This window comes from Pituophis catenifer, unplaced genomic scaffold (genome assembly GCF_029215685.1).
Source record: "Pituophis catenifer annectens isolate HBS135680 unplaced genomic scaffold, rPitCat1.0.hap2 SCAF_1, whole genome shotgun sequence".
Classification (NCBI taxonomy): Eukaryota; Metazoa; Chordata; class Lepidosauria; order Squamata; family Colubridae; genus Pituophis; species Pituophis catenifer.
In genome coordinates this window covers 299,208,641-299,230,653 of record NW_027256881.1, presented here as the reverse complement: position 1 = coordinate 299,230,653, position 22,013 = coordinate 299,208,641, and the positions used below count along the sequence as shown (strand labels likewise).

Here is a 22,013-nt window from a genome sequence, read left to right as displayed (position 1 = left end):
TTTTGCGTATCATGCTCAGCTGAAATGCATAGGTCAGGATAAGTCAAAAAGCAAGTTAAAACAAATGCATGGATGTAAACACTCAACTGCCCAATCCTCTTCTTGCTGCAGAAAATCTGTCCAGTTTGATTCAGTTTTTTAGTTACTGTATTTTTGCAGAAGGAAGATTGTTGCTTATGGCAAGCATGTATGGAAGAATGTATGTAGATGAGACTTGATACCCAGAGTCACGGGGCCTGGGGATGATGAAATATCACAGTTACACATCCATCATTATGCCAAAAAACTGGCATTATCGGCATGATTCTGAATCATCAGAGGAAAAAAGATGATATAGATACCCCATCTCAACCCTAGAAATAAGATCCACCTGGGTTTCTGATCTCTTGTTTTGCAGGAAATATGATTCATTACTTTAAAACCAAGATGGAAAGGGAGGGATTGACCACAGGGTAATGATTCAGTCTGCTGCCTCTTAGAAAATGCAGGACCCTTCCCTAGTGTAGACCAGATGTAATTTCATGGTTGTTTCTTTTCAATTAAGTATCTCTGACTACTGAAGAAAGACATGTTTAAATCTAATATTTGTGCCAAATAATTCCAGTCATAAAGAAACAGACATTTTATGGAAATTGTGACCTCAACTCATCAGTGAACACACTGCAGCTTGCTCTTGAAACCAATTTTCCCAACTAAGATGAGAGGAAGGCTGTAAGCCCTCATGATCTAAAAGAGCCCAAATTCACACATTCCACTGGCAGACACACTTGCTAAGTATATATCAATGTCAACTATAGTTGTCCAGCCCTTTATGTTCCTGAGTATTTGCAAATTTATTTTTCGCCTTCCTGCTCTGAATGTGAATGAATGGTAGTGCAGATACAGTATACTACCATCATCAAAAGTACAAGCTTCTGAGCATCACAAAGACCATCAACAAACTGCATTAATGCAAAATCAGACTAAGGGCCATATTCAGTAGAGTAGTAGAATGATGGTTCACATCTATGAAGTCTCAGTCTCAAGCTTTTCTAGGCAGGATTGAAAAACATCGAATAGCTATTGCTGATTTAAACTTGCTCTGCTTTTTCTTAGTGGTCATCAGCAAAAACGATGAAAAAGAGAAACAAGGACAAGGAATAGTAAAACTCAAGAGCACATCCGTTGTTTCTCTTTTACAATATTCTGAAAGACATTAATTAAAGCAAATGTTTCTAGGGGATTAGGGACAGGTAGCTCCCAGATAAATACCACTGTAATGGCTGCTTTTGAAAAGTTTTGGCCCACTTGGCCTATGGAGAGGGGGCAGACAATCTCTAGGACCTTTTGGTTCAGGGATGGACAACTATGGCCCTTTTAATAATCTATGGATTTCAACTCCCAGAATTCCTGAGCTAGCAAGTCCATAGGTCATAAAGGGGCCATAGTTGTCCTCTGTTTTAGTTGATAATCCCCTCCATATTCCGTGCTTTACCCATATTCCTAGTTCAGTTTACAGTGCATGATGTATCTGCAAAGCACTATGCAAACGTTAATTAGACCGCAGCATTAGTGTGCACACACCCTTCCCAGAATTGCAGCAACTTGATATTTGCTTGGCACTGCCCTCTCTATGCGTACCCAGCTAAGCATTAGCTAATTTTTCTTCCGCATCACCACAAAGAGTAGCAAATAATATTGGCATTGTCAGAAAGCATTGCCCAGCTCAGGGGAGGTTTTGGCATGCAATGTAAAATGTTTTATGTTGCCAGCTAATTATGCTAAGAAATTTAAAGGCACTGGCAAGCCATTGTCCTACTGCTGTTAATAAACCTACATAGTTGTGTCCAGGAGGTAAGGTCAACTTGTGGGTGCCTTTCTCTTTTTATGGTTGGATACGGCTGGCTTACAATTTTTCACAACTTGTCAGTAATCTTAATTTAAAGATAACACTTAAACCATGGTTCATTTAACTATGTTTTATTGGATAAGTCAAAATCCTTATTTAAAAGCTATAAACTACGATTTGAAATCCAAAATAGCTGGATCCAAAGAACATGTTGAATCCAAAACAAAGAAACCAATTATATTGTGGTTGGTTTATTATATATGGCGTTGGATCACCATATTTTATAACTTTAATTTTTCCTCCCTCAGTAGCAATTTTATGCATGCTCTAAACTCTAAAGAGCAGGTTACACCATTAAGACGAAGCAGAAATTGATTTATGGTTTGAATTCTATTCATTTGGTACTCAGTCTGGTATCAATCTTGGAGTCTTTTGCATACATAACAAAAACAGAGCAATATTACATCTACATTTTCCAAAGAAATCCTGTTGCAGCATCCCCATGGTCATGTGATCAACATTTGCGTGCTTGGCAACTGGCACAGTCCTGGGGTTATGTGATCACTATTTGTAACCTTGCCAGCTGGCTTCCTACAAGAAAATCAGTGGAGGAAGCCAGACTTGCTTAAGGATCGCATGATTCACTTAACAAGCACAATGATTCACTTAACAACTTTGGCAAAAAAAGGTCATAAAATGGGACAAAACTCACTTAACAACTGCCTTGAAAATTTTGGGCTCTTTTGTGATCATAAGCTGAGGACTACCTGTATATGCAAAAGGGATGTGTCATGAAAAAATGTTCAAATGATCGCTAGCTAGCCATTATTAAACCTTATTATTAATATGGAACTTCCTATATCTATTTTATTGTCCAGTTCTGCAAGTGAAAAGGAAAATGATTTGTTCAGTTTAACTGGACTGGAAAGAAGTGACAAGCTTCTTTCATCTGGGTGCATTGGACCTAGTCTAAATTGGGTCACTCTGTACTTACAATTCATCACAAAAAACAATCACAACTACAGGAACCTCTGCTGCTTCCTCGGGTCACTCAGCCCCTGCTATGTTGAAGGTGGTGTGGCTCTTTCTAGTGTTGCCAGAGACTGAAAGTTGCAATTTGACTGATCATCTGCACCATGTCCCACAGTTTGCTTTCTTTCTCCCATGACTAGCATTAAGTAAAACTACTGTTAGTTGGAAAAAGAGCTACCAGACTCTAGTATATAAACTTAGTACCAGATGGTATCTGGTAGCTCCTTTTCCAACTAACACATTTTATTAAAACAAAATAAGCTTTCATCAGATCACTTCAGTGGTGGGCTGCTACCGGTTCTCCCCGGTTCTTGTGAACCGGTAGTGGAAATTTTAAGTAGTTCGGAGAACCGGTAAATACCACCTCTGCCTGGCCCCGCCCCCAATCTATTCACTGCCTCTCAAGTCCCAGCTGATTGGCTAGAAGGAAAAAACCTGTTTAAACTCTTGCCACAGCGCTTCAAAGGGCCGCCCTACAGCTGATCAGCAGTAAAAGGCACTGTGGTGGTAGACCAGTGTGTTCCAAAAACAAATAGGTAGACCGGAATGCTCCAAAAACAAATGGGTAGACCAGTGCCGCCAAAAACAAATGGGTAGACTGGTACGGCTCTGTAAGCAGTTAAAAGCCTGGTAGACCAGTACCTCTGCTAAATCCTAAAGAATTTATTTTATTTTTATTTTATTTTTTTTATTTTATTGAATTTGTATACCGCCCTACTCCCGAAGGACTCAGGGCGGTGAACAGCCATTGTCACATGACCATCAAACCACACCTACAAAATAAACCACACACACAGAACCGGTAGTAAAAAAATTTAGAACCCACCCCTGGATCACTTCATCAGGTGCACGGAGTAGCTAGGCTGATGTAGGATTTAAACTGGAAAGGTGGGAGGAAGGAAAGAGAAGACAGGCTGGTTATACAGATGCAGGTTACAGTGAGAGACAGAGTACAGGTAGCCTGTGACTTACAACAGTTCATTTAGTGACTGTTGAAAGTTACAACAACACTGATAAAAGGGACTAATGACCATTTTCCACACTTGCATTGCAACATCCCCATGGTCATGTGATCAAACTTCAGATGCTTGGCAACTGGTTCATATTTATGACGGTTGCAGTGTCCTGGGCTCATGTGATCCCTTTTGTGACCTTCTGACAAGCAAAGTCAATGGAGAAACCAGATTCACATAACAACTAGGCTACTAATTTAACAACTGCAACGGTTTACTTAACAACTGTGGCAAAAAAGGTTGTAAAACGGGGCAAAGCTCACTTAACAAATGCATCAATGACATAGATTTGGGGCTCAATTGTGGTTGTAAGTCGAGGGCAACCAGTAAAAGTACCTTATCAATTAACAACTGTAACCTCTTAAAAACTCATGGCATTTGTTGCAGCCCTACTAAGATAATTTGAAACCTTTCGATACATTCTGTTTCCCAAAGTAATCACTTTGAGGTCTTCCGTAGGATACTTTAAAAGTTGAAATGCCCCGATATTACTTTGCCCTTGTTTGTTGTGATATATGAAGGCACCTACTGTCACCATCCTAAACATTCTCTTGAAAGATTGCAGAGTTTACCTTGTTGCAATTTCTCCACAGTGAGATGCCCAGACCAAACCATCTCTCACTCCAGTCATTCTCAGATGTGTTTTTCTTCCATTCATTGCTTGTTTTAAGGACTAATATGTATCCATAAAGTAAACTCTCACTATAGAATCCATTCTGGAGTAGGCAGATTTCAATATCCACAAATGTGGTTATTTATTTCTCTATTAAATTATCTAAGAGCGGCCTTCTCCTCCATCCTACTACCACTCAAACATGTTTGATTTTGAGTATAACTCGAAGATTTTCCATTCAGGCTGGCTGTTGTCCTAAAGAAAAAACTCAATTTAACAGGAAAGAAGTTTCAGGGGCAGAGGCTACTTTCACTTCACTTTAACCTACAATGTTTCAAAAGCTATTTGAAGCCAATTTGCCATCCTCTTCATTTCCATCAGCTCTGAAATGATGCTGTGAAGGGGAGTTATTAAGCTTCAAAGCATCATTCTTCTATGATATTGAAAAGACATTATGAAATAAGTCTGAGCGATGGAATGCGTGGGAGTTCTGGTGCTCAAACTCTGCAGAAATCTTCACTGTTTACTTTGATTTTTCCCAGCTTGGTAAGTGCTGGTTATAAAGTTACAATGAATTTGGGGACTGAAGGCTTTTCCCTCAGTCCTCCCTTTGAACATTGATTTGGCACTTCTTTATGAAGCTACAGATCACCACTGCAACTGAAGTAATAAACTCTGGCTTAATCACAGTTAAAACAATGATTCTGGCAGATTATCCATCCATCTAGCAATCCACTGAACTGAATCTTTTATGGAAGTGGAATGTAGTTTTTTTTTTAAATTTTTTTTTAATAGTAATTAGTAAGGATTTGAAAACAATTTAAAGCCATGTAAAAAGCACTCAGCACCCCAAATGCTAATTAGCAAGAGAAAAAAAAACAACCCTCAGGCTCTTCTTAAATGTAAGGCCAATCAAACCACACATACGTCAAGCAGACAATTCCAGAAATTCGGCCAAAAAGATATTCTGGCCCATGTGTCTCCTGAGACATTTCTTATTGCTTCATTTTATTTGTGCATAGCAAGGTTTATGAATACTTTCAGCTCTTAAAACTCTTTTAAGCTAAACACAATTAGCAGATGACAATTTTGAGGTGTACCAGAACCAGGCAGAACAAACAAAAGGGGGAAAAAATAGAGCACAGATCTAAACATACTCTTTGTGGTATGAAAGAGGGGGGATTTGCTGAGAGCCATAATGAAGTATGAAGCAGAAAACATGACATTTCCACATAAAGGATAGGAACGACAATTCTATGTGTTGCTTATTGGAGAAGCTGGCACAGGGAGGCCTACTGTCTGCCTTTCTATGTCAATGACTTAATTTGTGGGCTGATTGACATGCATCTATCAATCTATCTATCTTGTGATTCCTGGCTTTACCCTTTAAATTCTGGGGCAGGCAGACCTTAAAACAATCTAATACCTTGTCCGTACAGGTTTGTTGCTGCAGTTATCAGAATGAGAAGCAAGATCTTCAAGATTTCACATCTAAAAATGGATAAAGAAGGAAATTAAAACATGAGCATAAGTAAGTCAATAACATAACATCTTTAATAAGCCATGAGTATTACCATTTTAAGTACATTATTTAAAAATAAAAAGATAAAGGTTCCTCTCGCACATATGTGCTAGTCATTCCCGACTCTAGGGGGTAGTGCTCATCTCTGTTTCAAAGCCGAAGGGCCAGTGCTGTCCGAAGACGTCTCCGTGGTCATGTGGCTGGCATGACTAAATGCCAAAGGCGCACGGAACGCTGTTACCTTCCCACCAAAGGTGGTCCCTATTTTTCTACTTGCATTTTTTACGTGCTTTCGAACTGCTCGGTTGGCAGAAGCTGGGAAAAGTAACGGGAGCTCACCCCATTACATGGCACTAGGGATTCGAACCACTGAACTGCTGACCTTTTGATCGACAAGCTCAGCGTCTTAGCCACTGAGCCACCATGTCCCATCTTATTTAAAAATACATTATTATTTTAAAAATTGTTTAAAAGTATTATCATTATTAAAATGCTAAAAACTTACAGTAAAAAATAAACTCTACAAATAAGATGGGAAAGATGATGAAATGTAGAGATGAGTTCTACTTTAACTATGTGCATAAACTTAGGAAAAACCAAGTTTTCTCTAATAAGACAGATTCCATCATTACAACTAACCATAAAAATAGAATCCAAGATGTGATCCAAGATAGGTCAAGCATTCTACAACAGAACATGAACAAGTAAATTAAGCATTCCAATAACTTATTTCAGTGGGAAAAAATGTCTTGGAATTGAGAAAGAATTCAACAACTGTATGTGTTAGGACTCTGTACAGCTTCTCTGGACTGAAGAACTGTCTAGAGTAGACAGATATTTTCCTGTGAAATTATAGGAAATTATTTGAAGCTCTGGACTGCATAAATTTATTGCATAAATGTTATTCAAAGATAACAGTTTTCTATATTCTGTACCAGCATGTTCTTCCTGGCAAAGGGTTTTAATATAGCAGCTGCATCAATTTATCACACAACACCAATAAACCATCTACTGTACTGTAGGTACTAATCCAACCCCTTGACATTCAAGTTGCTGCTCAGGATCTAGCAGACTCAAAGCAGAAATCAGAGTCCAGTCAGTATCTGCAGAAGAAAACTTTCTCTCAAAGTGGAGGGATGCCTAACCAGTTGTTGTTGTTGTTGTTGTTGTTGTTGTTTTTTACTGATTATGGGTTTATCATTTCAGCATTGAATATGCTGATAAGGAATATGCTGTATAGGCAGAGTCTGGAAGGCACAATTAACCCAATTATAAAGATTCTCCTAATTAACTATAACAGTTTGCTATTCAAAAGTACAATTTTGTGTGTTTATCTCTTATATTTCCACTCAAAATAGAAATTGGCATGCATGATGCTTCTGGTCAAATTTATCCCCACAATAGTCTCGTGATGTAGGCTAAAATGAAAAGCAAAATTGGCTCAAGGACAACAAGTAAGCCTTAAGACTACATAGACCTTGCAGGGTGGGTCTCCTAGTCCTAATCTAATACCGTGTTTCCCTGAAAATAAGACCCTAATATTTTTTTGAACTCCGAAATAAGCGCTTGGTCTTATTTTCAGGGAGATTTTATTATTTTGGGGCATGTGGAGCAAGATGGGGCTCCTCTTGCTATCTTACCTGATTTCCAGCTCTGCATTTAAATATTTTCGGGGAGGGCTTATTTTGGGGGTGAGGTTATTTTAGTGCATGCGCTCAAAAGCCCGATTGGGCTTATTATCAGGGGATGTCTTATTTTTGGGGAAACAGGGTAGTTACTCTGACTCTTATTTCAGTTAATAAACTGAAAAGAAATAATTGAAAGCTATAAAACTATCAAAATTCCAAAATAATGAAAAATCTCCTGATTTTAATGCAATTCATTTGTAAGTAAATATATATGGAATAACTGTCTTGGTTCTAAAAAAAAAATCTACTGAGGCCAGGAGACAAATCTTTGGGGAAAAGCACTCCCAAGACCAAAGCATTGTTTTTAGACATGATAGTCTCAATACTGATTCTAAGCACATTTCAAACATTCCTGTTTGTAAGAATGGGGAAAGGTGGCTGGAATAAAAAAAAAATTCCTGTTTTTTTGAAGAAAATATTCACAGCCAAGTTCTTTTGTTCAGGATGTTTGTTCTTGCAAAACCTAGCAGAAATACATCTGTTACAATAATATTTTTCATATGCTTCCCCACAGCCCAGTTCTTATGTTCCAGAGGTGGGTTTCAGCAGGTTCTGACCAGTTCTGGAGACCGGTAGCGGAAATTTTGAGTAGTTCGGAGAACTGGTAGTAAAATCTCTGACTGGCCCCGCCCCCATCTACTCTGTCTCCCAAGTCCCAGCTGATCGGGAGGAAATGGGGATTTTGCAGTATCCTTCCCCTGGAGTGGGGTGGGAAAGGAGATTTTACAGTATCCTTCCCCTGCCACGCCCATCAAGCCCCACTCACAGAACCGGTAGTAAAAAAATTTGAAACCCACCACTGTTATGTTCTTAATATTATACCTGAAGTTTTGCAGTTTCTTCCTCAGAGACCAATACCTAGAGCCCAAATTTAGTAGGGCATCAACAATTTCCCAGAAATATTAATAGGGACTGAGAACAATAGAAACTGAGAGAACAAAGAGGCTTGAGACACTACAAACAGTCTGGTTCATTACTCAAAAGAAGATAGGAATCTTGCTGAAAAGCATCTCTAGGCCTTCCTGAGCAGGATTTACCATATCATTAAAACCCTTTGCTAATGTTAATGGCTGTACAGAATCCAGGCAATGTTCTCCCAAATCTGCACAACTGTAGTTCTTTCTGTTAGTTGGTACTTTTGGTGTTGGGAAATAGTACTGAAGCAAATTATTAATGGATAAATCCTGGGGTGTTTTTGTTTTTGTTTTGCTTTGCTATGTTTTATTGCAGTTGTGAGGACCATAAAGCCTAAACAATAGCATGCAATTTTCTTTTCTTTTTTTGAAATTAGTTTACATTAATCTAATGTGTTTGGGATATATGTTGAACTACAGATATCCCTTTCAGTTAGACAGATTCGGAATGGGTTGTGTATAAAATAAATAGGTATGATAGAAAGAAAGTTGTAGTCAAAACCCATCTGAAGAACTTGATGCAAGGGAAGCTGCTTTCAAAGATGACAGGAAGTGGGGTGTGTGTGTGACAAAGACCTGTCGCAACACAAGCACAAAAGGGAAAAGCTTGCATTGTAGTGTGAAAATGTACATATTGTTTTTTTGGCAACTTGATTAGGAACCAAGGAACAGATGTCTATGGATGCTTCTTTTGTTCTACATTTTTAAACTGCAAAGTAGTTTGAAAAACAAAAAAATGATAAAGCTGATAAAAATGAGTTAAAATGAATAGTTTAAATTGAGAGGTTAAATCTATCTAGGAATGATAGCTTTCTAACTAGGATGCTACTATGAGAGTCAACAGAAATATTTAGACAAAGTTTAGAAAAAGACCACAGAGTTCAGTAGGTACATTTGGTACCTATTCTCAAACAGTAGAGTCCATTATAAGATTACATAAACGCTGCAGGCCACTTTATTAAATAAACAAGTGAAACTATCAGTAAATATTGAGATGGACAGGAACAGATTCAAAATCCGGAAGGAAGGAAGGAAGGAAGGAAGGAAGGAAGGAAGGAAGGAAGGAAGGAAGGAAGGAAATTAAATTTTTGCAGTTCCCATGTTATTTCTCTAAAATGACTACTCTTCATTTGCTTTCATTTTTAACAATCCCAAATGAGGAAGACAATTCATCTGAACATTTTTTAAAAGCTTGATTTAGTCTGTACTCAGAGGACAATGCCATATACAGAATTGAATCATAGTGCAAGTTAATCAAAGTCAAGGTTGAACAAATAGGTTTAAGTTGGCACTTCAAGCTTGCTAACCCTGGAATCTCTCCCCCCCAAATAGGGAGAGTGGGATTTCAGAATAGGGGTGCTTGAATCAAGAATGCCCCTCAATAGGGGAAGTAATAAGCCATGAATATTTTGTCTCTTCTACATTCCCCATCAACAACTCTCTTGCACTGGGAACCTTCTTTGGATGCTCAAGTTTCAGGATTATTTTGCTTTTAAATTCTACTTTGACAATGGCTATTAAATCTTTTGTAGACCTACTCAAGAATGATAATCTTTAGAAGCAAAGTAGATGGACTTTCTCTCTGTTCTGTGTCACTTTGACATTGAAATCTCTCCCACTGTTCATTTGTTTTGCTCTTTTCTTGATGGCCTTCAGATGTCCCTTAAAATTCTTGCGGATTGCAGGAACCTTTATAGGATTGGATCCTTTTTAATCTTTGATGCATAGTTCTGATCTTTTGTACTTATGCAATGTTAGTTTTCCTGGTTTTGTTTTTAGATTAATATTCATTGGATTTATACCCTATCTTTTCTTCAACAGTACAAGGGGGATATACATATCTCTATCTCTTCTAATATTTCTTAATAACAATCACTTTATGAAGCAACTTTGGCAGAAAGACAATGACTGGCCCAAACTCACCCAGCCAGTTTTCATGGCTAAATGTTGCTTTATGCACACATCATCTTGAACCTAATTTAGTAATTTAAGATGTGATTGTAGGCTGCTTGGTGAACTAGGGCTCAGCATATTGACATTTTTAATCATTATCACTGTAGCATGAAATAATGATCCCTATTAGCATTTTCTATTAAATATCCTGTCCCGGCACCATTTTAAACTCATTCATGGTTTTATCATGTACCAAATCCAACTGAGGCACAGAGCAAGAACTCCTATTACAATAATATTTACCGGTAGTTTGCGAGGCATGATCACCCCCCTCCCCTTTATTTATTTATTTATTTAGGTGGTAAGTTTAAGTCACATAGTGCATTCCAATTGCTTTTAGTGGTAGGAGATGTACAGTAATCTGTGTCAAAATCTCTTATTGAAATCAGCAGGAACATAAAGTGTCCACTTGCAACTCCATGACTGTAGCTCACAAACAGGGCTGGTCCAGCCTCTAAGCATTCAAGAGACAGGACGTGCACATCAGCAATGTATTGCATTTGCCTGTGGATCCGCTTTCTCATTTATAGCTTGAAATGCTTTTTCTTTCCTGCCTTTCCTCCAGTCCCCGCTCCCTGCCATGGCCTTTAGTGATGGTGACACTGCAGCTTTCAACCTGTTCAAGAGATGGTCTGTTGGCTGCTTTTGCTAACTCGTGAAAGGATTACTTATAATTTGTGGCTTAGTTCCAGGGAGGCTGGCACTGCCTCAAGTATCCTCACATCATTCTTCCTAATGTAACAGCAGCAATATTGAGCCAGCATTCAGTTTCAGGCTTAAAGTGTTGCATTTTTTAAGCATTACATCATTTTCAATGGTTATTTTAATGTATGGCAACTAAATCTTGCTTTAACTTTGGTAATGGGAAAAGCAGCTTCTGGGTTCAGGGCAGGTGCGATGAACAAGAACATTCAGCTATAACATTGCTGTGACTCAGTAGAATGGCGGACTTCAGAAGATGATGAGGTGAATTCCATTTTCTTCTATCCTTCCTATCTCCCAGTTAAAATATTGAGAATTAGAATATCTATTGGTACACGAGCCTGCTAATTTATTTCTTCATGCTTTCTTGTTCTGTTATAAACATAACTCCAACATAATAATCTTTTGCACTAAGCTAATTCCTTCCTGTTGCATGGAAGCTGGATATAGTGTACTACTCATATAGTTACCCTTTAAATCAGGGGTGAAATGCTCCGATCCGGTAGCGATGGCGGCGGGTAGTTTGGAGAACCAATAACATAAATCCCCCCCCCCGCCCAGCTGAGCCGTGCAATCATCAGAAAAAATGCTTTTAAAAGAAAACAAAAGCCTCTGACGATCAGGCAACTCAGCTGGGATCGTCAGAGTCTTTTAAAAGCATTTTTTCTACAACCTCTTCGGCTGAAGAGGTTGTAGAAAAAATGCTTTTAAAAGTAAAAAAAAAAAAGTTGGCCACGCCCACCCAGTCACATTATCCCCCACCCACCCACCCAAGCCACGGCCACAGAACAGGTAATAACAAATTTTACATTTCACCACTACTTTAAATATGAAACAATATCTTGACTACTGGAAGGCTACTTTTTAAAAGCCTCACTTTGACCACAGCAGCTGTGTCCTGTTCTCCAGCAACCCAACCATCTTCTCTGAAGCCCTGTCATACTTCCAGGTACTTTTGGCTTCTCTGGACAAAGCGCTAAATGTATTCAGAATAACATTTGGTGCCTTTCCCCTTTTTATAGCCTGCCAAGAAGCAACCCAGCTGAGTTGTCATCTCTGCTTGCCTGCTTGATTCAATCATACGTAGGTTCCAGCAAAAGAGAAAAAAGCTTTTTTTAAAAAAAAATAAAAAATGGAAAAACAGAGCAACAAGCTCAGCTCGTTAAGCAGAACGTGCAACTCCAAAGAGCACGCTCTGTTCCAGACCCCTTAGCAAGCACGGAAGACACAGACAGTCCTTATCACTTCGTTAAATGCTCACTGGTGCAAAATCCTGCTGCTCCTGTGGCAGCTGTGCAAATTCATAAACCTGTATTCCTGCCAAGGATCAAAGTAAGGTTTACATATTTTCTCCTAAGTCATAAGCAATCTCCCCCCCCCTCGCGGAACAGGTAGTGCACGAAGAGTTCAGATCTCAAGGAAATGATATTAGGCCATATTAGAAATGCATGGTTGCAATGAATCTCCATTCATTTGGAATGCCTGTCCTGCCCTTTTAAGTCTTTGAAATGCTGAAGGAAACTTTGTATAGATAGCAGGAGCTTTAATATTGGATTCAAATAAGGTAGTGAAGTTAGGACCAACTGGCATTTCTGCCTGCGTCAAGCAAAAGGACGTTGAGTAGATAGATTATAGGGTTCCGTCTATGTCAGGGGTTTGAAACCTGTAGGGCCCACTGAGTTCTTCTGCACAGCCCACTAGAGCAAAAATAATAATAATAATAATAATCATGATGCTGCTGGAGCCCAAAGCCTGCTGGGGCATTGCCTTGCCTTGTGCACAGGTGTCGTGCCAGCATGTGATGGCCACGCAGGCATGCAGGAGGAACACACCATTTGTTCCTACTTCCTGGTGTCAGGGGGGTGCACAGGACCTGTTGAGGAACAGGACCACAGACAGATCAGAAATTTCAGCCACAGCATTTCAATATCTTACTGTGTTACAGAAGGCAACATACACTATTTTTGCTTTTATCAATCATCAACAATGTCATGTTAATTTAATTGTGGATTATTTATTATTTAAACTTATTTAATGAACATTTTTCCAGCTGTATGAACAAAGCCAACCAAACAGGCATTATCTCTATCTCTCTCTATCCGTCTGCCTGCCTGTCTATCTATCGAACCGGTAGCGGCGGGTGGTTTGGAGAACCGGTAGCGGTGGCAGCGTTAGGCTCTGCCCACCGGCCCAGTCATTACTTCCTGGTTAAAACCAGGAACCTGTTTTTTACACTGCGTATGCGCAGAAGGGTTTGTGCATGCGCAGAGGGTTCAAACCAGTAGGGAACCGGTAAGTATATTTCACCCCTGCTTCCATCCTTCCAAGGTCGGTAAACTGAAGACCCAGATTGTTGGGTGCAATAGGCTGACTGTAAACCGCTTAGAGTGGAGCTGTAAAGCACTGTGAAGTGGTATATAAGTCTAAGTGCTATTGCTAAACCTTTGAGAAGAAAGAGAATGCCGATTTATCAACCATGTTTTCATCCACACATATTAGAAATCTATTTCAACACTACGAGAGTGCTCCAAACACTCCATATTTACACTTCCAAGTAAGAATGTTTGTTTTGAAATCCCAGCTACATCCAAAGGAAGAAGTTTCTTCTCCCCACTTCAGTTAACATATTTTTTACTTGTCTTTGAAGCCCATATAGTCAGACTCCGTATACGAAGAGTGATCGTATATAAAAATAAGTAGTCCTTGACTTACAACAGTTCACTTAGTGACCATTCAAAGTTACACTGAAAAAAGTGACTTATGACCATTTTTCACAATTACAACCATTGCAGCATCCTCATGTTCACGTGATCAAAATTCAAATACCTGGCAATGGACTCATGTTTTTGATGGTTGCAGTGTCCAGGAGCTCATGTGATCATCACCTTTTGTGATTTTTCTGACCAGCAAAGCCAATGGGGAAGCCAGATTCACTTAACAATTGTGTTATTAATTTAACTGCAGTGATTCACTTAACAACTGTGGCAAGAAAGGTCGCAAAATGGGGCAAAATTAACTTAACAACTGTTTCGCCCAGCAACAGAAATTTTGGGCTCAATTGTGGTCGTAAGTTGAGAACCAGCTGTACATTGAAGCTAGCTTAACAATAAATCAGTAATAAAAGAGAGCAAATGTAATGAAAGGGTTAAGGTGTTGACTAGGATCTTGGAGACTCAACTGAAATCCATCCCAGCCATGGAAGTTCACTAGGGATCTTCAGGCCAGACACTTTCTCCAGTTCAATCTACTTTGCAGGGTTACTGTGGGAAAAATTGGAGGAAGAAATACAAGCTTAAGCTCCCAAAAGAAAGGCAGGACATTAATAAAACAAAGTAAAATAAAACTAGCGTCCAGGATAAAATCCTCTCATTGGACCATCAGATGTACTTACAGTCTAAACAAACTAATAAAAAAAAAACCCTATCTGATATGGACTCTGTCCATTGGTCCATCCAGACCCATTTTGATAGGCAGTAGCTTCCAGTGTCACAGAACAAGCTTTCTATAACTATCAAATCAGATGAAACAAAATAAAATGAAACCAACAAACCAAATCAAACTTTTATTATGGTCAAAGACTAGCATATTATAACATTGTATTTGGAATGCCAGAGGTTGTTTTTAGGGTTTTTTTTAATCAACCAGAAACAACTTCCAACAGGGTCCAACACTGAATGCATTTCTAAGGCAATGATTGATTCCTAAATTAAAAGGATTGGGTTAAGTTCCCTTTTCATCATCAAATTTTTAGGACAACCTTCCCTAGTGTATTGCTTTCTGGCTGTTATGAACTTCATAATTATCAGCAGTTTGTATCTGAACATGATGGGGGTTATAGCCCAAACATATCTGGCGATGTCAGATTTTCAAGGTAGGCTTGGTCAGGAGACAACACAGTAAGGAATGCTGGCACTCTATTGTAGTAGAGTATAACAAAATCTTGAAAACCTTGAGTTTTCTCTGCCCCCCTCACCTTTTTAAATTTATTTTTATATGCCGCCCTTCTCCGGAGACTCAGGGCGGCTTACAATGCGTTAAGCAATAGCCTTCATACTTTTGTATATTTTTTAAACAAAGTCAGCTTATTGCCCCCCCAAACCAGGTCCTTTTAAAACAAAAAGAATAAAAGCAGAATTATCTTGAGTTATTTCTCATCCTTTCTTCTTTTCCTGGACTAAGCTAATGTCTCCTTAGCTGTACTTTCATTCCTTCTCCAAAGTTATCTTTGTATTCCTTTGCAGGATAGTGTCAGTTTCTGAATATTCTAGAATTTGATTTCTTTCTATTTAACATTACTACTTGGAGATAGAACTTGGATGGTTCCACTTTAAAGTACCTGAAGTATTTGGCGATTACATCCATTCCCAAGCCTTCTGTTTTTATAGCTTTCCCAAAACTTATCCCTGGTCTTTCCCTGTAGAGGATAATTTCCAGTCCAATTAATCATCCTTGTTCTTCTCTAAGCCCATTCCAAATTCACTTGAACCCTGTTTGAACAAGATACTCAGTCTAAAACCGTATTTATCTTTTTTTTCCCTGCAGTCAAATCATACTGTTAATGCCTATTCAGACTGTCAGAAGTTGAGCACTTATTGCTGGCATAACAACTTGTTATGCATCTAATGATTATGGCAAAAGGAGAAATTCTGGAATCCTTGTGCAAGGGAGGGAGGAAAACAGTCAACTATACTTGAAGTGACAGCCCTGTTAAAAGACTACAGGAGGTGACCTACTCCCACAAGCCTGAAAAATATGTCAGCAAAGAAAAAAAAGAAAAACTGTGCTTGCAGTTGAAGAATTAGAATTAGGATGACCACCACTCCAGTCAACAGCAGAATCCTCTACCACTCTTTCCATGAGACCTCACACCCCACCCAACTTGTCTGTCATCAGGCCAGAAATGCCATGTACTGTATATTACCCATCAGTGAAGTTGCCATGGTATCATTTAGAAGCAGAGCAATACTGCTGCTGGGTAACCGTGCACTCCCTATCCCACAATATACAGCTTGCCAGGCACTTAAGGGTTCCCTCTCACTTCTTCTGTAGCTAATAGCCACTCTCCTTTCATTCCAAGGCATCACACAAAAGACCCTTGCAGCAGCGTCATGCAGCTTCTGGCTACGTAAAAGGAAAGATCGCTGGGTTGCAGCGCTGAAGAAATTTCTTTTTTAATCTGAGGCCCGGAGTTAAAAGTATAGTCTGACATTTTAGGGCAACTGTGAGTACGCTGGCATCTCTTTCTTTTTCCCTTCCTGGGAATCCCTAAACAACACGGACTGGTGTGTTTTAAATGTTTCTGATAATTATGGCTGAGGAGAAAAGCTTAAAAGCTGTGCAGGTGGTATTTCTGAATCAGCAAAGTCATGGTGGCTGGTAGAAAGGGCCTACAATTTTGTAAGACACACTGTATTCCCACACGGATGCTTATTACATGCTGAATTTTGGGCTTTCATGTTATTATCCCCTCCAAATACTTTTTTTTTAAACAAGAAATAAAACCAGTGCCCTCTAGATTTGTTGGGACTTTAACTCCTATAATTCCTTGGGAAGGTTGGCCAAATAATATGAGGCTGAGAAAGGATACTATTACTATATGGCCAGTGTGTCCTTTCTTCAGACTGAGAGGGATATATGGAAATATTGTATGGTTTTGGGACTTGTTGAAGTCTGCTTCCATCTAAATCCATGAATCTGGAACTGGTTCTAGTTCAAAGAACAATGATAAGTGTCCGCTAGTTCTTTTTACTGTACTCCCAAAGAGAAACAAGCATGGAAAACAAATAAAAAAGGGTCACAGGAAATCAGGAGAAAAAATTACCCTGACAGTAATGATCATCCTTAACCCACTGATTCTTAAAAAGCTGTTGAGCACTAAGGTGGAATCTTTATTTCGAACATGTTCCTCACCCACAACCCAGATGCTGCCCCACTGTTAACAGGCAGAAAATCTCTTCGACTCATGCTCTTATACTGAGTTCCTAAAGCAATGAAAATCATGGAGATAAAAGGCAGACTGCCTTTGTACAATACACGAGCCCCTGTTTTCCAAGCAATGTTTAATTCTTTACTTTTTGGATTAAAAGGAGCAAGGAACAAGTCTGAGTAAAATTCCTGCAGGCAGACATGAAATGCATTCCCCCCCCCCAAAAAAAAACAGTGCACAAGAAATCTCACCACGTGCTTCAACATCCACCAACACACAAATTTATTCCATGTTTTTCAGAATCACAGAATTATGTTCTTGTGGTTTATGACCTTAACTTCTGTGTTGTGGATCAATGCACTTTAAAGACATCTAATGTCTGTTAATGAAGGGTTTATGTTTGGAACAGCGGGGTTGGAGTTGGTCCTTGCCCCAAACCAGTGGTGGATTGCCCCCGGTTCGGACCGGTTCTATAGAACCGGTAGTAAAACTGGTGGGAGGCTCCGCCCACTGACCCTGACGTCATCAGAAGCGATCCCATTGCGAACCGGTAGTAAAGGTAAGTAGAACCCACCCCTGCCCCAAACCTGCCTGTTTGGAGTATTTGGGTCTATTTTGTTCTATGCAGAAGTGGGGAGAGGGCAGTAGGGGAAATCTGAGGATACTAGCCCATGGGGGGAAAGGGAGGCAAGAAGGGGAAGACTCTGAGAAGATGATAGAGCAGGTAGACTGATGGAGTATACTGTGCCACAATATCAATGGTAGAAGAGAGGAAATGAAGCTGCTGGGAAGACTGGAAGGGCAGGTAGGGTGATGGGAAAGAGCCACTGGGAGACTGGCAGTGGCAGCAGCTGAGGAGAGGGGGAGGATGGAAAGGCTGTGATGAAAACACTGAGAGCTCTGGAGGGAAAAGAAGGGCAAATGTGCACCTCCCTTGCTCCACTTATCCCATTTGGATTTTGTTCCATCCATACCCCCCAATAACCCAAAATTCTGGATTTCAATCCTGATGAACTATGGCTAACCTGAAACAGTTCAGCAGAAACTTCAGAGCATGCTGCTTTATTCTGAGGTACAAAACCAAATTTTGGGCATGTTCCTTGTGCAGTGAAACCCCTTTAATTATTTGGTAATATACTTCCTCACTTCCATTTAAGCATGGCAACATCTCTCCTCTACCTTGTCCTCATGACTGCCTTAATTTTGCCTCCAGCCCATGAGTGAGACTGCCTTAAGTCATCCTCAACCATTTTGAACTTGAAATATCCAAGGAAAGCCTCAAGGTACATATACTCTATTACAGGGGTCTCCAACCTGGAAAACGTTAAGCCTGAGGACTTCAACTCCCAGCAAAGCTGGCTGGGGAATTCTGGGAGTTGAAGTCCACCAGGCTTAAAGTTGCCAAGGTTGGAGACCCCTGCTCTATTAGGTTTCTTTACCTTTAACTTGGAGGGAAGGGGTCTGAAATAGCAGTAGTAGAAGCAGGGTAGAAAGAAGCAATAGGGACAAGAGACGGGTTTTCTGGTGATAACTAACACAGGTGGAAAACAAGCAGTGGGGAAAAGGCCTATGATGGTAAAATCTGCCTGAATTATAAATGGTTCATAGCAGTGGTGAAATCCATTTTTTTTTACTACTGGTTCTGTGGGCGTGGCTTGGTGGGCGTATTGTGGCTTGGTGGGTGTGGCTTGGTGGGCATGGCAGGGGAAGAATACTGCAAAATCTCCATTCCCACTCCACTCCAGGGGGAAGGATACTGCAAAATTTCCATTCCCACCCCACTCCAGGGGAAGGATACTGCAAAATCCCCATTCCCTCCCCACTCCTGGGGGAAGGATATTGCAAAATCTCCATTCCCACCCCACTCTGGGGCCAGCCAGAGGTGGAATTTGCCGGTTCTCCAAACTACTCAAAATTTCCACCACTGATTCTCCAGAACCCATCAGAACCTGCTGGATTTCACCCCTGGTTCGTAGAGACCTCAGGTGACATATGATGTGTGGCTTATAAATTCAAACAGTCAATCTCTGTGCTGTGAAAACAAGATGCAATGATGAAACTTTCTGCTGTGTATCTATGTGTATGCTGTGTATCTCCCTCCAACATGGCACTGATTTTCTTGATATGATATTTTCTTGATATGAAAAATTCAGTATCACCACCCATAGACTGAAGTACTATACTTTAGCCAGGCCTCTTTGCTAGCACTTTTTCTTTCTCCAGGAGAAAGATTCCAGATATAGCAATAGCAGACTTATATACCACTTCATAGGGCTTTATAGCCCTCTCTAAGCAGTTTACAGAGTCAGCCTATTGCCCCCAACAATCTGGGTCCTCATTTTACCGACCTCAGAAGGATGGAAGGCTGAGTCAACCTTGAGCCTGGTGAGGATTGAACCCCTGGCAGTCGGCAGAATTAGCCTGCAATACTGCATTCTAACCACTATGCCACCACAGCTCCTATATCTGGTCTGGCTGCCAATAATGATAAAAATACATTCAGAGCTTACTCAAAGGTACCATTTTTATCATAAATGTAAAGGTACTCTGAGACAGAGTCACGGTATACCATATTCCATACCATAAATGAGCTTGTAGTACAGTGGACTAAAGCACTGTTATTAACAGATTAACATCTGCTGCTTGCAATTACTGCAAGTTCAAATCTCACCAGGCTCAAGGTCGACTCAGCCTTCCATCCTTTCAAAGGTAGGTGAAATGAGGACCCAGATTGTGGGAGCAATAAGCTGACTTTGTATAAATATACAAAAGTATGAAGGCTATTGCTTAACGCATTGTAAGCCGCCCTGAGTCTCCGGAGAAGGGAGGCATATAAATTAAAGCAACTAAAAAAAATAAATAAATAAAAAAAATAATGGAAGGCGCAACTAAGTTTCAAGATTTAGCAATTGTGGTACATACCAGGCATACAAATATTTAGCAGCAAAAAAGGACTGTATTGTCATTTGGAAAGTGTCATTTTATACAGCTCCCCGCCTACCCTGCAAAAAAAAATCTGCCTTTTATCAGAAGTACCTCAGGGATATGCAAATATATATTTTTTTTAAAAAAAAACACAATACATTGCTCCCACTTTTGTGTTGGGAGTTATTTTCACCTGGAGGATACACTGAGTGGACCCACCCAAGGGCCCACCAGCATCCTGTTTCCAACTCTGGTCAGACATGTGCCTTCCAAGAACCAAAGTAGGGCTTTGGCCCTTCTGTTCAATTGGGGGTGGGGGTTGTGTGTTTATTCATTTAGGGGCAGGCTCCGCAAAGGGACCTCCCTGCTTGCTCTCTGCGACTTAGCTGTGCCAGACCAATTGACTGAGTAATGATTGAGGCCTCCTCCCCACTTCCACCTAACCTTACCGGATCTTGCTTACCGGATACTCAGAGAGGAGTGGGAAGGAAGGCGAAAATCTCTCTTTTCTGACTAAGGAGGGGGAAATCCAGCCGGCTTCTCGTCCCGACCCCGAGCCATCCATCCATCCATCCTTCCACCCCTCACCCAGAAACATAGTTCGTGGGCAAGGCATTCTCTTCCCCTTCTCCAAACCCCCCGGAGATCTCAAGCGCTGCTCCTCATTCTCAAGAGAGGCAGAGAACGTGCAAGGGATTTACTCCTCTCCCGCACGCGGCCGGGGGGCGGGGGGGAGGGAGACTGGCTTCCCTACCTGACCTGCAGGTGCACAGCTCAGATCTCGGGGCTTCGCTCCATCATCCAACCACGGCTACCGAGGGACCGTCTTCCAAATTGCTGCCTGCGCGATGGGACACTTTTAAGCGGGCCCTTTTTTCTTTTTTCTTTTTTTTTTTTTGCGGGCAGCGCCCTTTTCCAGGCCAATTGCACCTCCGCCGCCGGCTACGCCTCTCGCGAGGAGCCCGGTCTGCCTCGCCGGGCTGTAAAAGCACACCGTGGCACCACAACAAACCAACTCTGTCAAGCCAAGGGATCGTCTGCCAATTACCAGCCCCGCGCAAAGGGCTGTACCGGTTAGAAAGGGGAGGGGAAGCCCTTTCGTCCTCCTGCCCCACCCACCTCGGCTCCTTGGGTTTATCCGGCGTGCGGGGACCGCCCATATGCCCGCTGCCCGGGGATGCGCGATGCCCCTTTGCCCGCCCCTGCCGAGGGCTGTTCGGAGTCGCCTCAGCGCTATGTCACAAAGAGGTCGAACTTTCCATCGGCGAAGAAAACATTCGCTAAGCGAGCCGTCAAAGAGGGACCTTCTCGTTCCGCCTCCGCCCCTCCCTTCCGCAACACTGCAGCAGAAAACGGGAGCCTCTGAGTTTCCTCGCCTCTTCAGAATGCCCGGGGAAGGGACCATCCCCAAATTATCAACTCAGTCAGAGGGAGAAAGAGAGAGGAAAGGGAGGTTTCCCTTTGCCGGCATAGCGGAGGCTCGCTCCCTTGGGGAATGGCGAGCGGCTTGTTCTCCCTCGCAAACCTGTTTACAGTAAAGTTCAAGCAAGCTGCTGAGAAAAGGAAGCGTTGCCGTCTAACGTGCCTACAGTTAACTAGGCGACGACAAGCCAGACAACTAGACAGGCAACAAGCTAGCCAGCATCTAAGTTGTGGGATTCCTTCCGATGTGATTAGTTTATGGTCTGGTGGGTCACGTGATCCTTTAAAAAAAAATGGACTGAGCGAGCCATGACTCAGAGAAACGTGGTTAGTGATGGGAATCGCATCATCTATTTGCACCTGAACTTTTTTTGGCCACTAGGACAAATGAAGGAGGGGGGTTATAGAGGAGGAGGAGGAGGAAATTTTTCTATGCCTGTCTCTGCTCTGGATTTCTCATTAAATAAAATAAATA

The 22,013-nt window shown here is 41.0% G+C and overlaps 1 protein-coding gene across 9 annotated transcripts in view; it reads right to left on the bottom strand.

The window, feature by feature from the left end:
* Positions 1 to 21,165, bottom strand: part of TMEM63C (transmembrane protein 63C) — an 84,854-nt gene extending 63,689 nt beyond the window's left edge. For 3 of the 9 annotated variants that reach the window (XM_070941049.1, XM_070941099.1, XM_070941060.1), the window contains exons 1-2: positions 20,871 to 21,165; positions 5,913 to 5,977 (exon numbers count right to left, since the gene is read on the bottom strand). The gene's annotated coding sequence lies outside the window, so the exon portion shown is untranslated. Of the gene's footprint in view, positions 1 to 3,686; positions 3,741 to 5,912; positions 5,978 to 13,037; positions 13,139 to 20,870 lie in introns of all 9 variants that reach the window. The other 6 variants (XM_070941073.1, XM_070941065.1, XM_070941056.1 and 3 more) reach the window with 6 other exon arrangements.
* Between the last annotated feature and the right edge of the window lie 848 nt (positions 21,166 to 22,013).